Source organism: Budorcas taxicolor, chromosome 19 (genome assembly GCF_023091745.1).
Source record: "Budorcas taxicolor isolate Tak-1 chromosome 19, Takin1.1, whole genome shotgun sequence".
NCBI classification, from domain to species: domain Eukaryota; kingdom Metazoa; phylum Chordata; class Mammalia; order Artiodactyla; family Bovidae; genus Budorcas; species Budorcas taxicolor.
Genome location: NC_068928.1, coordinates 3,601,286 through 3,613,631, shown reverse-complemented (window position 1 = coordinate 3,613,631; position 12,346 = coordinate 3,601,286).

Below are 12,346 nucleotides of genomic sequence, written 5' to 3'. Positions count from 1 at the left end.
ATTTTTATATTTTACATCTTTATGTAGAGATGGAAATGGCAACCCACTCCAATATTCTTGGCTGGAAATCTGATGGGCAGAGGATCCTGACAGGCTGCAGTCTGTGGGGTTGCAAGAGTCAGACATGATTTAGCAACTAAAATACTACTACATCTTTTTCACTCTAACTCTTTTGGCTTTAATTTTCTGTAGTCTAGTTCACTAATTCTCTTTGTTGTTGTTGTTGTTTAGTCCCGAAGTTGTGTCTGACTCTTTGAGACCCCATGGACTGGAGCATGCCAGGCTTCCCTGTCCCTCACTATCCCTGGGAGCTTGCTCAAATTCATGTCCATTGAGTTGATGATTTTATCTAACCATCTCAATCTCTGCCACCCTCTTCTCCTTTTGCCTTCAATCTTTCCCAGCCTCAGAGTCTTTTACAGTGAAGTAGCTCTTCACATCAGGTGGCCAAAATTTTAGAGCCTCAGCTTCAGCTTCAGCTTCAGCATTAATCCTTCCAATGAATATTCAGGGTTGATTTTCCTTAGGAGAAATTGGTTTGATCTTGCAGTCCAAGGAACTTTCAAGAGTCTTCTCCGACACTACAATTAAAAAGCATCAGCAATTTGGCTTTCAGCCTTCTTTATGGTCTAACTCACATCTGTAGATGACTACTGGAAAAACCACAGCTTTGACTATAGGGACCTTTGTCAGCAAACTGATGACTTTGCTTTTTAATATGCTGTCTTGGTTTGTCACAACTTTCCTTCCAAGGAGCAAGTGTGTTTTAATTTTCATGGCTTCATTTACCTTTTGCAGTGACTTTGGGGCCCAATAAAATAAAATCTGTCACTGCTTCTACTTTTTCCCCTTCTATTTCACATGAAGTGATGGGACTATATGCCATGATCTTAGTTTTTGGAATGCTGAGTTTTAAGCCATCTTTTTCACTCTCACTCTCATCAAGAGGCTCTTTAGTTCCTCTTTGCCTTCTGACATAAGGGTGGTGTCATCTGTATATCTGAGGTTGTTAATATTTCTCCCAGCAATCTTGATTCCAGCTTGTGCTTCATCCAGCTTAGCATTTCACATGATGTATTCTGCATATAAGTTAAATAAACATGGTGACAATCTAGACCCATGTAGTACTCCTTTCTCAATTTTGAACCAGTCCCTTGTTTCATGTAAGCTTCTAACTGTTGCTTCTTGACCTGCATATATGTTTCTCAGGAGACAGATAAGGTGGTCTGTACTTCCATCTCTTGAAGAATTTTCCACAGCTTTTTGTGATCCATGCATTCAAAGGCTTTCACTTAACTTATCTGTTTTTAACCCACCCATTTAATTTCTCATATTAAAATTTATATTTTATTTCCAAAGTTTTATTTGATTATTTTTCAAATATCTTTGGTCATTTGTTATAAACTCTTGCTGCTTCATCAGTTTTGATATTTCTCCTTTTATATTGAAAATAACTCAATCCATTTATTTTATATTTTAATATGAAATCTGTTATATTTTAAGTGAATTATATCCCAACTTTGTATTTTCTTGCTGAATCTTTCAATCATTTCTCTATTTTGTCCTAAATTTTTTTTAATTGATAGCATTAATTTGGTTCATTAAACTCATCAGAATCCCTGAGGTCTAAATAATGCTCTTGCCCCTTTGGTTCTTCTGGGATATATGGTGCTGCTACTAAAGTGGGAGCCCTTTTAGTACCCTTTTAGCATCCCCAGTTTAGTGGAGGAAGAAAAGTTCTAATTATGCCATTTTGTCACTGACTTAGAGGTCAGTCTTTGAATAACAGTTGGTATTACATAAGTATTTGTCCTCAGAATCACTAAATTGCGTGTTTTTAATGCTTCATGATCAGATACCACTCCCAAACTCTTTGGGAAAGGAAAGTTGATACTTTTCTTTCCTTCCCTCAAGCCATAATATGTGTAATAATAAAACTACGCTTCATATAGGGTCTAAATTCATATTTGAAGTAAAAGAGACTTGAAGGCAGCCATATAATCAGAGTCACACAATTTAAAAGAATAATTGTATTGCAGTATTTGTTTATTTTTGGCTGTGCTGAGTTCTGTTGCTGAGCCTGTTGCTGCATAGGCTTTTCTGTAGTTGCGGTGAGTGGCGGCTACTTTTCAGTTGTGCTGCGGGGCTTCTCATCTTGTGGCTTCTTTTGTTGCAGAGCATGGGCTCTCTGGTGTGTGGGCTCAGTAGTTGCGTCTCCTGGACTCTCGATCACAGGCTCAGTGGTGGTGGTGCATTGGTTTAGTCGCTCCGTGGCATGTAGAATCTTCCAAGACCAGGGACTGAATCTATGTCTCCTTCATGGGCAGGTGGCTTTTTCAGCACTGAGCCATCAGGGAAACCCCACAAATTTTTTCTAAAGATTTTTCACTTTTTAGAGAATCCACTGTTTTTTATTAATATACCTAAATAATATGACTATTTAGATTATACCTCTCTTTTCAAAATCTTTAAGTCACAAGATATCTTGTTTTAGATATAACATTTGCATCAATGATGTTTTAATTGATATTTCAGCTATGAAACCACAGAATTCACTTTTCTAAAGGCCCACTTACTGATACTGAAAATTTTTTTAAGAATTGTGTTTCACTTAATTATATTTTATATTGTCTTTGGCTAAGGCAAATTGATTTTTATTTTTAAGGTAATATAAATAGTTGTAACTATTTGTTCTCCACCATGTTAAAACTATTGAAACAGAAGAAAATTAGGCTTTATGGCTAGGTGTTATTTTTTAAAGGGTAACAGAGGAGTTAAGTATCATATAAAATTGAGAGTGTCTTTTCTTCAGTTCAGTGTCCATGGACTTGCTGGTATAAAATTTCATGGAGAGACATATTTTGTAGATTTTATATTTCCTTTTTAAAGTCCTCTTGATACATCTGAAAGCATGTGCATTAGCGCCTACAAAGAGCAAAATCAATGTAGACCATATAAATTATAGCACATGATAATAGCCTGATTTGTTGGTACTCTGTCATTCTCTTATCTTATTCTACCTTTGAGGAAAATAAATTATTTTGGGTGCTGAAATATTTGATCATAGCTAAATCTGCTTTTCTTGTGTAAAGTGTGCAGCACTTACACTGTGCCTACGACTAAATATCTGTGCACTAAAAATAAAAACACCATGCCCCAAATACTGGTGTGTGTGTGTGCATGTTCAGTCATGTCTGACTCTTTGCAACACCATGGACTGTAGTCCACCAGGCTCCTCTCTTCATGGGATTTTCAGGCAAGCATATTGGAGTGAATTGCCATTTCCTCTTCCAGGGGACCTTCCCAACACAGAGAACAAACCCCAGGTCTCCTGCTTTTCCTGGGATTAACAGGCAGATTTTTAACCACTGAGCCACTTGGGAAGCCCAGGATACTTTAAAGTACACAGTTTTTGGAGATTTTAGCCTCATTAAAATTTCAAAATTACTGGTTTTTCTTTCATTTGGGGCATTTTTCAGTTGTTAACCCTATCATTTAATACAGTTTCAGACTAGGAGAATAATTTGGTAACAGGATAACTTCCATTTGGAGAAGGCAATGGCACCCCACTCCAGTACTCTTGCCTGGAAAATCCCATGGATTGAGGAGCCTGGTAGGCTGCAGTCTATGCTAAGGGTTGGACACGACTGAGTGACTTCTCTTTCACTTTTCACTTTCATGCATTGGAGGAGGAAATGGCAACCCACTCCAGTGTTCTTGCCTGGAGAATCCCAGGGACGGGGCATCCTGGTGGGTTGCCTTCTATGGGGTCGCACAGAGTCGGACACGACTGAAGTGACGTAGCAGCAATATTAAGATTCTGAATCATGACAAAAAGTAGCTTCTTTTAGAATTCACTTTAAATAAAAATATTTCGGAAGAATGTTTTAATCACACAGAAACTATACTGACCTATTATTTTCTAAAGCAAATAGCACCAAACACTGTTTCTGGTGACTTAGATGGTAAAGAATCTGCCGAGACCAGGGTTTGATCTCTGGGGCAGAAAGATTGCCTGAGAAAGGAAGTATCTACTAACCCACTCCAGTCTTCTTGCCTGAAAAATTCCATGGAGAGAAGAGCTTGGCAGGTTACAGTCCATAAGGTGTCACAGAGTTGGATGTGACTGAGTGGCTAACACTTTCATTCACTAATATTAAGATTTTGAGTCATGACATAATTACTTTCATTCACCAATATTAAGATTTTGAGTCATGACATAATTACTTTTGATAAAAATGTTGAATAAGAATGTCTTGATCACACAGAAACTATACTGATTCATTATTTTGTAAAGCAAGCATAACCAAACACTGTTTCTAAAGTGATTTCATAGCATATGAAAAACAAAACAAACAAATTGAAAAACAACTGCCTTAAGTATTTACCACTTGAAAAGAAGTGAAAGTGTTAGTCACTCAGTCGCGTTGATTCTTGGGACCCCATGGTTCACATGTAGCTGTCAGGCTTCTCTGTCCATGGGATTCTCCAGGCAAGATAATACTAGAGAGGGTAGTATTCTTAAGGGGATCTTCTTGACCCAGGGATCGAACCCAGGTCTCTCAAACAACATTTAAACTGGAAACTCTAATAAATTTCTAAATTATTAAGAAAATTAAGAAGCAATTTGAATTATAAGAAGCCCTATCAAATCCATGTCAACTGAAGGGATGAATTATAAGAGATTATTCAAGATAGTTGATTTATATTTTTGAGCTACACAGTTTCTTAAAGAACTTACAAGTTACTAAATAGAGATCTTTCCTTATATATAATAGATTTTCAATATTCCTTTGAATACAAATAATTAGTATGCTAAAATTCTTAAAGGCATTATACATGGAAGTAGTGTTTTCTTACATAAGTTAGTTTACCCTATTAATTTGCTTAATTCTTATTCCAAAGATAAGGATAAAAAATGCATGTGTGTGTGTGTGTGTAAAGTTTTGTTTAGTCTTAGTCAAACAATTATGTTGCTAAAACTAGGGAATTTGAATCAATATACTATGTAATATTTTTATTGGTGTCTTTTCCTAATAACCTGGGCTTCCCTAGGGACTCAGTGGGTAAAGAATCCATCCACATTGCAGGATACATAGGAGACAGAGAAGATCCAGGAGACATGCATTTGACCCCTGGGTTGGGAAGATTCCCTGGAGGAGGAAATGGCAACCCACTCTATTCTTGGCTGAGAAATCCCATGGGCAGACGAGCCTGGCAGGCTATAGTCCATGGGTCACACAAAAAAAATGTTGGAGAGGACTGAGTGACTAAATACACATACACAATGATAACCTACCCCCGAGGCTGTAGACTGACAAGAGGTGTAGGAAACAAGAAGAAGAAAATAAAAGCAGGCCCCAGAAAGGGCCGCAAAAGAAATTTATAATTATTGATAAACTGGATGTTATAAGGCATGAGACTCTTGGAACAAGTCTAGAGGGAACAGATCATAGCCTTGAAAACAAGATATGATCCTAGGGTCAGAAAACCTGCCCCAGACTGTTTCTCAACTGGCATCTCAGAGTCACATGTTTAACGTTTCTGGTAGAAAATCTATAGATAGGAATATTAGTAGTAGTTACTGATTTGTTATTGATTACTGTTTCTTAGTTACTCAATGGTTAATGATCATATTGCTCTTTGGCCCTGAAGGCTACGTGAGTTATAGCTTAACTCCCCACATATTCTTTCCTTCACGGCTGAAAATCTTTAGCTGGTTTGGATTCAGTTTTGGCACCTTCACCTTGGAGCGGTGTTGGTCCCCTGATCCTCGCTTTTCTCTGAATTCTTGTGTCTCCTTTCTCATTCTTTCACCGTATCACGCTTTCGGAAACCCTGCTTGTAGAGCTGGTCTCGACAAAAAGGTGTTTCTAAACTTGTTACAGTGGTATTTATTACACCAAAGTTAATATAAAAGTTGTACTGAAATAATGTTTTTTGCCTATTGAAAGCCTGCAAATTCACAGAATTTATAGCTAAAATTTAAACTAGCTAACTTGCAAGATTTTTATAAAAAGGTATATCTTTAAATTCAATACACAAAAAAATTTGGTCTGAATGAAAGCTCTTATATCTTGCAACAAAAGAAATAAAATAATTACACTTATGTGGCTATTCTGTATATCCAAAAGTGTTTTTAGTTTCTTATTAGTAGAGAGTATTTGCTTCTGTATAAATACTATTGCAAACATACACTAGCATGTATAGATATTTCATGTTCTTTTCTCATGGGACAAAAGGGGAAAAAAGATGAAATTTATTTTTAAATTGTATTTTGTTTCACAGTTAGCAATTAACAGTGGATAGAATTTGGGAATTTTGATTTCTCAGATCCTCTGATTGTAGATTCAGGTATTCCATGCACTTCAACTCCTGCTCAGATAGAACTGCCATTCAAATTCAGAGGCTCTGAGCTTGTCTTCTATTGTATCTGTGGGCTGGAAAGAAAAAAAAAAAAAAAAAAGCCCAAAATGAAAATTTGCAGTATTGTAGTCTATTACTTTGCTATTATTATTATCATATTATCAGGGAATGTGGGATTCTCTGGTAACTCAGCTGGTAAAGAATCTGCCTGCAAAGCAGGAAACCCCAGATTGATTTCCAGGGCCAGGAAGATTCTCTGAGGAGGGATAGGCTACCCACTCCAGTATTCTTGGGCTTCCCTAGTATCTACAGTGTTCCTAGGTTCTTCAAACAATTTTCTTTGATGAGTTTCTCTTTTTACATTTTTTCTTATTCTTTGCAAAAATTCACACATATATTAAGTTTATATATTAGAAACTATTCAGAGAAATTTGAATAAACATTTTAGTAATGGTTTTGCTTGAATCTAATGTAACTATATTTCAAAACAGGTATTTTCACTTTTTCAGTTTGTTTTAGAGAAGCTTATCACTGACCTATATACTCTGTTATGTTTGATTACCTGTCTGTGCCATTGCTCAAATGAATCTCTCCTTTCTCTCATCAAGATCTTATGTAAGCACTGCAATGTTTAAAAGATTGAGCCCAGTACTCATCTCTGAGCTTTTAGGGTTTTTTTTATTACTCTCATTTTTAGAGAACAATAGACTAATAAGGAAGGGTCAGCAAATTGAGAGGAACTTGGTTTCTAGGTCTGGGAGTATTATCATGCCTGAGTATTACTCAGGTGAGAAGAACCAGCCAGCTTCTAAGGTACCTGTCAGCATGAAAATTCTGTGATAGCAAAGTAAAACTAATACTACTATGAATGTGTAGGCCTTAACCCTACCTCAACCACAGGAAGAACAAACCACTTGTATAAGAATGAATTTTCCAAAAAGAGGAAAAATGAGGCACTCTACAATCAATATTTTAGAGCTCCTGGGGCCATGGTTCTCTTCCAAACCCCATGTCAGAGTTTTTATTCTAGTAAGAGACAATCACTTGGGCCCTAAGTGAAGCATTAGTAAGCAACACTTTTTAAAGATTAGAGAGGGCCACAAAAGTCAGAGGATAAATGCCTCATTTAGAGATTTTTTTTTTTTTCAAAAAATTATTGAGAGTACAAGTCATTTTTGCATGAAAGCATTCTCTAGTTCATGAGGTCAGATAAATCTGTATACTCTCTACTTGCTTGCTTACAGAGAATCTTTCCCCTTTGACCTTGATTCATCAGGAGAAAATATGATACCCTAGAGGAGTCAAACATTGCTTCTGTTGATCTTGGCAGTTCTTTCTTTCTGATCCATCCTCACTAGCTTATGCCTTCTATCATCATGCACAACTCATCTCCTGTATAACCTAAATTAACTGTTCTTTTTCCTTATCAAATGGCCCAACAGTTCCAGGTATAGAGATCACTTAATGAATAGGCTCACTATGATCCTAAAAATACCAGGATTAGACTTTCCAAATATTTAGCAGTCAATTGTTATTCAGTCACTCAGCCATGCCTGACTCTTTGTGACCCCATGGACTGCAGCACTCCAGGCTTCCCTGTCCTTCATCATCTCCCAGAGCTTGTTCAAACTCATGTCCATTGAGTCAGTGATGCCATCCAACAATTTCATCCTCTCAAGCCTCATGTTCACCTTGTCTTCAATCTTTCCCAGCATCAGGGTCTTTCCAGTGAGTTGACTCTTTGCATCAGGTGGCCAAAATACTGGAGCTTTAGCTTCAGAATTAGTCCTTCCAACAAATATTTAGGGTTGATTTCTTTGAGGATTGACTGGTTTGATCGTGCTATCCAAGGGATTCTCAAGAGTCTTCTCCAGCTGAGTTCAAAAGCCTCAATTCTTCAGTGCTCAGCCTTCTTTATAGTCCAAGGCTCACATCCATACATAACCACTAGAAAAAACATAGCTTTGACTATACAGACCTTTGTCAGCAAAGTGGTGTCTCTGCTTTTTTATACACTGTCTAGATTTGTCATAGATTTTCTTCCAAAGAGCACTCAGTGCTTTGAGGAAAATCTTTCACATTACTAAATGATACTTTTTTTTTTTTTATTTTTAAAAACTCTTTGTCTCTGTCATTATAATTCATACAGTTTTCTCAAATGTTACATGTTAGGCGTTTCTTTAATAGTTACCATACACCTATATCACTAGTGAGAAGTTAAAAAATATCAATTTAACATAAATGACATGGAATAAATGTACTTCTTACAATGCCAATACCACAATTTTGAGTGCATCTGCATTATTAAAAGTTGCTTACTTTAACATATCAGCTCCTTATATCTGATCTGTTTGTTGATGATTAAATACAGTATATTCATTAGCACTTGCACAAAAGCTCCTATAGCGCTTAATACATTTTCTAAGTAAACTTTAATTACAAATTCTCACACTGTGTAAGATAATCCAGTTTTGTGAAAGCAGAGGAGATTTAAAAATGTTTAGGATGATGAAAAGGAAGGCTCTTTAAAAGCTTGCAAGACAGTTGATAAGTTCAATTATATAACAGCTAGTGAGCTCAGCAGTATCTCTTTATATACAGAACTGCTTACAGAAATGTCATAATTTATATATTTTACTAAAAATACATTACAGTGCATATTTGAAACCTTCACACAAGATTAAAATACACCAAGTTTATTTTAAAAGATTAACCTAACAAGGAGTGTTGTCATTGTGAAAGATAAGTGGAACTAAAACCTATTTTAAAGTTTTATGAAAACATAATTAAAAATTTCCTCATTAATTCCATTCTCTGTCAGGTCTCTAACTCAGTTAAAATACATTAAAGTTACTTTAAAATCAATAAACTATTTTAAAAGTGTTTGCATTTTTTTTTTCCAGGCACAAAGTGAAAGTGGGATATATTTACTTTAACCTCCCTTAAACACCAATACCTAATATATTTCTTGGGCCCATGTACTCCCCCCCAGTTCAGTTCAGCCACTCAGTCATGCTCAACTCTTTGCGAGCCCATGGACTGCAGCACGCCAGGCTTCCCTGTCCTTCAACAACTTCCAGAACTTGCTCAAACTCATTTCCATCAAGTCAGTGATGCCATCCAACCATTCATCCTCTGTCATACCCTTCTCCTTCTGCCTTCAATCTTTCCCAGCATCATTCTTTTCCAATGAGTTGGTTCTTTGCATCAAGTGGCCAAAATATTGGAGCTTCAGCTTCAGCATCTGTCCTTCCAATGAATATTCAGGACTGATTTCATTAAGAATTGACTGGTTTGACCTGCTTGCAGTCCAAGGGACTCTCAAGAGTCTTCTGCAGCACCACAGTTCATCAATTCTTTGGTGCTCAGCTTTCTTTATAGTCTAACCCTCACATCCATAATGACTACAGGAAAAACCATAGCTTTGACTATATGGACTTTTGTTGTACTTCCCCCACCAAGTATTATTTTATTGAATAAATATTTCAAATTGTATGTTTCAATTATTGCCTTGACTCAATATGACAGTCTTGCTACTTGTTATTACTTGGGTTTATTTGGTACTGTTTTGTATCTCAAAGATATGTATTTATTTTCATAACTGTTCTAAGGATGTATATGTACCGCAATGTTATCATCACTGGAAAAGCACATAACCCACAAAATCGATAGGAATATGAAAGAAAAATTTTGTATGATTTCATTCCTATAAAGTATCTAAAGTAGTCAAAATCATGGAAAAAGAAAGCAGAAAGGTAGTTGCCAAAGCCTTTGCAGCAGATGCATTATGTTTAATGAGTATAGAGTTTCAGTTTAGCAAGATGAAAAAGTCTCAGAGATATATTGCAAACAATGTAAAATACTTAACCATACTAAACTGTACACTTAAAAATGATTAAGATGGAAAATGTAATGTTACATGTGTTTTTTCCCCCTTGATTAAAGAAGAAAGGAAAGGAGGAAGAAGAAAGGGAGAGTGGAAAGAAAAGGATAGAAGAAAGAGGGAAAGAAAGAAGAAAGAGAGAAAGGGTTCTCCTTGATGATTCTATTTTCTTCTCCTTGTCTACTGACTTTTTTCCTCCTCTACCCTTCATATTAAGTAGTTCTCCATAATGTCTGTTTCCTCATTGCTTTATTTTATCACAATCATTAACAACTCCAATTCAATTCACTGTCCTCTCTGAAATTTTTACTTCATGTTGTTAATTTCTTAATTTTTTAAAATTTCCCTAATATAATTCTAAGGAAAGAATATGGTTGTCTCAGCTCATTCTTTTCATTGTACACATCATATTTAGTTGGTTATTTATTGAGGAACTACACCTGGCTCATGTGGCAAACTCTGATTTAGTAAACAGTATTCAGGTGAAATGATATGAATAGTCATTGTAGGGTTGTGTCTTAAGCAGTGAGTAAGCAAGGTTTCTCAGAATATATTGCATGCAGCTGCAATGACCTATTAATTGATAGATAGTATTCATCTGCTCTTTTCTAGTTGATCCTCTTGAAAGTGAAACTGAAACTCACTCAGTTGTGTCCAACTGTTTGTGACCCCATGTATTATACAGTCCATGAAATTCTATAGGCCAGAATACTGGACTGGGTAGCCTTTCCTTCTCCAGGGGATTTTCCCAACCCAGGGATCAAACCCACGTCTCCTGCACTGCAGGTGCATTGTTTACCAGCTGAGCCACAAGGGAAGCCCAAGAATACTGGAGTGGGTAACCTAAGCTTTCTCCAGTGGATCTTCCCCACTCAGGAATTGAACAGGGGTCTCCTACAATGCAGGCAGATTATTTACCAACTGAACTATCAGGGAAGCCATGGTCAATTTCATTTGTTTTTATCTCAAAATTTTTTATACCTCAATGCTTCCCACAAGAAAATATATTATTCCTCAATTATCCATTTTTCTTCTCCCTTTCATATACAATGTACAAATATTCACATAAATATATAAGCCAAAGGTAAAAAAAAATATTGATTTTTCACTTTAGTATTTATGGTGCCTAACCAGACACAGAAAAATGCTTGAATAATATCTGCTAACATCTATCCATTGGGCTTCCCAAATGGCTCAGTGATAAACAATCCATCAGCAATGCAGGAGCTGCAGGAGATGCAGGTTTGATCCCTGAGTTGTGAACATCCCCTAGAGGAGGGCATGGCAGTCCACTCCCATATTTTTGCCTGGAGAATCCCATGGACAGAGGAGCTGACAGGTTATAGTCTATAGGGTTGCAAGAGTCGGACATGACTAAAGTGACTTAGCATGCATGCATTCATCAGTCCATTGCAAAATCATTGAATGCAAATATAATTGGTAAGGGGAGCCTGTATATGAAAGAAATCATGATATCTGTTCAGCCTTGCCTATAATAATCATTGTGATTTCTGGAATTTTAGCAGTTGTACTGGGTCATAACTCACAAACAATATCTTTCAGAGAAGGCAATGGCACCCCACTCCAGCACTCTTGCCTGGAAAATCCCATGGATGGAGGAGCCTGGTAGGCTGTAGTCCATGGGTGTCACAAAGAGTCGGACACGACTGAGCAACTTCACTTTCACTTTTCACTTTTATGCATTGGAGAAGGAAATGGCAACCCACTCCAGTGTTGTTTTTGCCTGGAGAATCCCAGGGATGGCAGAGCCTGGTGGGGATGCACAGAGTCGGACATGACTGAAGCGACTTAGCAGCAGCAGCAGCAGCACATCATAAGGCACAGGCTTTATAGCACACTATTCTAAATCTAGGACATAGTCTTTCCAGGACACTGTTCTACTAAATCTATGTCATAAGACACAGACTTTATAGGAGACTGTTCTACTTAATCTACATCATAGGGCACAGCCTTTACAGTACACTCTTATACTAAATCTACGCCATAGCGCACAGCCTTTACAGTACTCTTCTACTAAATCTACATCAGAGGACACAGCCTCTACAGTACACTCATACTAAATCTACGTCATAGGGC